Source organism: Pinus tabuliformis, chromosome 2_1 (genome assembly GCF_031772625.1).
Source record: "Pinus tabuliformis cultivar Carrire ecotype Pingquan chromosome 2_1, CPIR1, whole genome shotgun sequence".
Classification (NCBI taxonomy): domain Eukaryota; kingdom Viridiplantae; phylum Streptophyta; class Pinopsida; order Pinales; family Pinaceae; genus Pinus; species Pinus tabuliformis.
In genome coordinates this window covers 183,911,368-183,917,491 of record NC_142299.1, presented here as the reverse complement: position 1 = coordinate 183,917,491, position 6,124 = coordinate 183,911,368, and the positions used below count along the sequence as shown (strand labels likewise).

At 33.9% G+C, this 6,124-nt stretch overlaps 1 non-coding gene across 1 annotated transcript; it reads left to right on the top strand.

The window, feature by feature from the left end:
• Window positions 1-2,573: 2,573 nt before the first annotated feature.
• On the top strand, window positions 2,574-2,646 carry TRNAA-CGC (transfer RNA alanine (anticodon CGC)). Its single transcript has one exon. It is a non-coding gene; the product is annotated as a tRNA-Ala (tRNA).
• Window positions 2,647-6,124: the final 3,478 nt, after the last annotated feature.

Below are 6,124 nucleotides of genomic sequence, written 5' to 3'. Positions count from 1 at the left end.
TGATCATGGCTTGGTGCCATGTAGTTCTGGTGGAGAACTCAATTCAAAGATAGTCAGAGAGTCTTGGTTTAGACTCTGTCATTGACTGTGAGGTTTATTTTTGGTTTGACTGTTTGGTACTTGGACATCAAACAACGTCAAAGCTCATGGAGTTAGAAACGAAGACTACCTTGGCCAATTGCAAGTCGCCCTGAAAGGTTGGCGTCGTTGAATGACTCGAGCTACGCATGTGACTAGAGGTTGAGGCTGTTAGGGTTTGGTGCCATGGCTAGGGTTTTTCTATTGGTTTTACAATTGTTTCCTGGAGTTGTTGCCCCAAATCGGATGTGATATGTGGCTGAGATTATGAGCCACATGGTCTATGGTTGGGAGGAACGTGAAGAGCCCATAGTTAGTCGAACCATTTATTCATATAAGTACCCACTGTGTGATATCTGTGTATTTTTATGTGCATTATGCATTCTGATAGTGAAGCCTCATTAGAATGTTCTATTTATTGAATGCGAAATCTGCTTATATAAATGTGTATGTGAACCTTAGTTAGGGTTTGAAGCCAATGTGCTTGAATGTGGATATTTATATTTAACTATTAATTTTCACTGTGTGTATTGATGTATAGTTGTATATGTGTCATGTTTAATTAATTTCTTTTAATTAAGTATTGAAGGAACCTTGTGCTTCTTACAATCTTGTTAGTAGTCCCCTAGATGAAGGGAAGATGCCCATAAACGAAATCTCTCATCTCCTTCCTTGATTTTCTCATCTTTAAGAAGGATGATGGTTCTTTCTCTCACCAAGTCTTTTGTAAGAAGACTCACACTAAAACAATATCTTCAAGCCAATTCCCATCATTATCTTGCTCAGAAGTTGGAAGTTCTCAACACATTGGTTACTCATTCTTTAAGAGTCTCTGATGAAAGTCACCTTGATAGTGTGAAAACTCATATCCTTAATGTGTATGAAAATAATGACTATAATAAACATTGAGGTCTCAAGGCTTTCCTAAAGGTGACCAAAGGGTCCATGATAAGGAAAGAAGTTTGAGATTTGGTTTTCGGTGTGTATATTCCCTTCATCCAAGGGACTATTGACAAGATTAATCGATCCTTAAGAAACAAAAGGTTCCATCAACCTTTATGCCCCTTAACACCATTCAAAACTTGCTTAAATCCGTTAAAGACCCTATGGACCCTAAACATATGAAAGGCATTTATGTCATCCTATGTTCCTGTGGGACCCCATACATTGGAGAAACATGTCAGTGCATAAATCAAAGGATCCATGAGCATGAAACCAACATCAAGCATGGTAGGACCTGCTCTTCAGCGTTGGCAGAACATGCTGAGAAGAAAAAACACCATATATGTATTGAAGAGGTCAAAGTCATTGCCAAGATCGATCATTTCCATCAACAAAAGTTCAAGGATACCATTAAGATTGAGAAAAAGTCAAATACTTTGAGTAAGGATGATGGCTAAAAAATTAGTAGTTGTTGGATCCCTACCCTTTCCTTAATTTTTTTTTATACATCTTATATTAACTAAATAAATAACTATTTAGTATTTATAACTCCTTTTTTACCTTTTTATTTTATTTATATTTTTATTAAAAGTTTTCTTATTTCTTTGTTTTTAGGAGATTTATCCTTCCTTACTTATATATATATATATATATATATTATTTATTTATTTATTCTTTACCATATTAATACAATTTCACATCATTATATAATTTTTTAATCTTTTAGTATTCTTTTATTTAATTCTTTCACATTCATTTTCTAGTTTTCTATTCTTGGTTTTAATAATTTATTAAGTGATTTTAGTTTATATATATATTAGGTTTAGCTATTATGTATTTTTAATTTTATTTATTTAATAATATAGTTATAAGTATAATGTTTTTTTTAATATTATTTTTTTTATAAAATTTGATTATTTTTTATTTATTTAATTTATTATTATAATTTTTTTTAATGTTTTTGTTAGATTTCTAAAAAATTATTATTTTAATTTTTATCTTTTATCATTTTATTCAACAATTAAAGGTAAATTTTCTTTGCATATTTATTTCCATGTTGCATATTTATTTCCATGTTCATTGGATCAATCTCTTCATCTTCGTCCTCACAATAGACCAACAATCTTAATAGGATTATTTACACAAATATTTCTTAAATACATCAACAAACCATTAACCCTTCCAACTAAGCCTATCCTCAGAAAAGGAAATCAAACTATGACCTCTCAGGAAAATACACAAATCTTACATCAAAACTAATTAAACTAACCCCTCTCTCTCTCTATATATAAACTTTAAAGCATATATCGTTATACAGTTACATAATAATATTTGCTAAACGTTTAATGTAATTCGTGCAATAAGATAAAAATATCTGTGTAATTCGTAAAATATTTAATCATTAATTCCAAAGAATATCTGCATGAAGCTCCGAAAAAAGTTGATTTTAAAAGAACGACCGTCACTGTTAATAGTTTCTGGTCAAACTATGGTTTTTGTTTACATATTCTAGTTTTTTCAAGTTCATAAATATTAAAGATCAAATGTCAAGAGGGGATGTAGCTCATATGGTAGAGCGCTCGCTTCGCATGCGAGAGGCACAGGGTTCGATTCCCTGCATCTCCAATTGTATTAATGAGCTTTTCTATAAATTACGAGAATATTTTTCCTCAAAAAGTTACAGGAAAATCTTTTCCCTGATGGATAACTTGGTCTAGGTTCCATTCCGTCATCTCCAATTATAAAATTCGATTTAACGAGCACCTCTATAGATCAGTAAAGATATTGAATTGGAATTAACGACCTGGTTTATAATTGATAACTTGGTTTAGGTTCGATTCCCTGCATCTCCATTTATCAAATTCGATTTAACGACTTCGTCTATAAATTAGGAAAAATATGCATCTCCAATTATAAAATTCGAAATAAAGACCTGCTCTATAAATTAGGAAAAATATTCAATCCGAATTAGGAAAAAATTTCAATGGATATGGGTATGAAATTAGTTATTTTAATGGAAAGTGTTTTTAATAAAAATGATACCAATTTTAGTTATTTTAATGGAAAGTGTTTTTAAGAAAAATGATACCAATTTTGTTAATTTAATGGAAAGTGTTTTTGATAAAAATGACACCAATTTCATTAATTTAATGAAAAGTGTTTTTAATAAAAATGATACCAATTTTGTTAATTTAAACGGAAAATTGAAAATATCATATGTTTAAAAAGAAAAATTCACCTTGTCAAGATGGATACAATCACAAGGCCGAAAGAAAGGGGGGTTGGGGTCTTCTTAATATGAATCATTTTGGTAAAGCGCTCATCTGCAAATCTTTGCACAGGGGCTTATTTGGGCACGGTCTGTGGAGCACCTTGATCAGACAAAAGTACCTTAAAGGCCGTCCCTTGGTTTACTGGTTCAAAAGGTCTTCTCTTGGAATCAGGAATGGATCTCCCATTTGGCACAGCTTCAAAAAGATCCAATCTTTCTTCCTGAAGAATTTAAAATGGACTTTTTTTTCTAGCTCCTGCGTCCTCATTGGTATAGATCCCACTCTATACAACCTTGAGTCCATGATCCCCCCTCTTTACTCTCTTTCTTTCATTCTAGAGGCCTTTTTACCTGGAACACTCTTATTGACTCTTGGTCCTCTCTTGAACCAATCTGGAAATCTGACCTTCAGTTAGCCATCCCTCCCCTCCTCCGTCCCCTATGGCTTTCTTTCACTTCCCGTTTCACCCATCGTGGGATTCTCCAACTTGGCACAAAAGACAACCTCATCTGGTCCACTGATAACTCTATTCATCCCATCTCTGTCCGGAACATATACTCTGTCTTAATCGCTGATTTCATCCTATCCCCTTTGTCTTTCCTGTCAAATTCTGGAAAGCCCCTTGCCCCCTCAAATCCATCCTTTTTTCATGGCTTCTCTTCTCCAATAAGAATCTCTCCTGGGATGTTCTGCAAAGAAAAGGATGGCACGGTCCAGGCAGATGTCAACTCTGCCTTGCGGAGTTTGAAACAAACTATCACATGTTCTTTCACTGTTCCGCCTCCTCTGCAATCTGGTATGAACTCTCATTGCTATATGGTTTTCCTCACTGTTTGTTTTCCTCTGTTCAGGAAGCTTTTACATGGTGGGGCGTTCAATGCCCCATTTGGCAGGCTCTTTTCTGCCTCACATGCTGGAACATTTGGAAGTGGAGGAACAGGCGCATCTTCCAGGCCTCCTGCCTGCCGCTTGTCTCCATTCTTCCTTCTATTTTGGGGTCTATGCCCACTCCGATTTAATTGGCTCCTTTCGCCATTCTCTTTCTGTCATATGGTCAACAACGCTCCTGTATTTTTGGATCTATCTTTTTCTCTTCTGGCTTTTTTACCTGCCCTCTCCTTATGGGGCTCGTTTTCCTCTTGGCGCGGATCTTAAACATTTCGACATTGTGGCTGTGGTTATAGCTTCATATGCTTTTACATTTTCTGCTCTCCATGCACAGCTATACAGGACGAGGCTTCGGGCCTTCTTTGTGCTAAAACTTTCCGACAATGCGGCTGTGGTATAGTTTCTTACGCTCATATGGTTTTACATTTTCTGCACCACGTTCAGATTCGCTGTGGCATAGCTTCTTATGCTCATATGGTCTTTCATTTTCTGCTCTCCATGTTCAGATATACAGGTTGAGGCATTCGGCCTTCTTTGTACCCAAGAACTTTATATTTTCTCAATATAATCTATCCTGATTTTTCTTTCTGAAAAAAAAAAAAAAAAAGGGTTCTATCAAGAAGAAAGTAGAGATGTATGTTTTATTCCCAGGTTTATTTCTATTAATTTAGAATTTAAATAAATTTAAAATTTAATTTTAGCTAATGAAATTACTATAAAGTTTTTTATCATCAAATATAATTCAAACACAATCATTAAATTGATGTTCTTGAAATCTACATCGTTTGAGAGTAGGTTTACATCTATTTTTACTTATTAATTTAGAATTTAAATAAATTTAAAATTTAATTTTAGCTAATGAAATTACTATAAAGTTTCTTATCATCAAATATAATTCAAACACAATCATTAAATTGACGTTCTTGAAATCTACTTCCTTTTATAGTAGGTTTATATTTATTTTTACTTGGAAGGAGGTTTACAATTTTCAAAAAGTTTTACTATTCTAGAATATCGTGGGAGCATAATTATTAAGTTCACTCTTTGACCAAAGAAGCCACCTCATTTAAAATGGGGTGTTGAGAGAAAATAGGGGTTTTGAACTATCAAGCCATACTATAATCCTTATAAGTCATGCATATAAGCACACACATCATCATTGTAAATCACATATATAATCCTTATAAGTCATGCATATAAGCACACACATCAACATATGTGATAACACTATAACAACCTAAATTCAAGTGAGGTACATAAATTTAATATCACCAAGTGTTCGCTCCTCTTTTCGCATGCATGAACTAATTATAGGCCTATCCTTGAACCACTTGATGAGATTGATCGAAATAAAGCCAATTCATTAGAAAATTGTTTGGTAAGAACCTTAATCAATGTTCATATGGCTCTCTGGTATTTTTGTTTGACAATTTTAGCTTAAGGGTATGTCCTGTGCATGGTTGTTCATCAACGCTAGCTCTTGGATACCCTTTGCATGTTTGGTTCTTTGGTGTTTTTACATCCTCAAAGTGGCATTTGCCACTTTGGTTATGTGGGCTATAGTCTCAATAAGCAAAGGTATTTCGGCGTTCTAAATTTTTTCTTTATGGTCTCTTGGGTTTGCTTGGCTTTGGTTCGCCTAGTTTATTAAACCTTGGAAATATGGGGATTCTTTGTGTCTTGGTAGTGGTATGTGGTATATAGAGTAGTAGCGTTTGTGTTTCTTTATATAGTCTCATCTTGGGAGGAAGTTTGGGTTCTTTAAGATTCTTGGTTGGCATCTTTATTTCTTTCTATTTGATGACCCCATGGATTCAAGGGAACCTTAGGAGATTCAAAGAGCTCTTCAAATGCTTGAGGAATCTATAAAATGAAATATAACTTCCCTTTTCTTGGTCATCACAAAGTTTCATGAAAATGAGCATCATTACACCTCCTAAAAT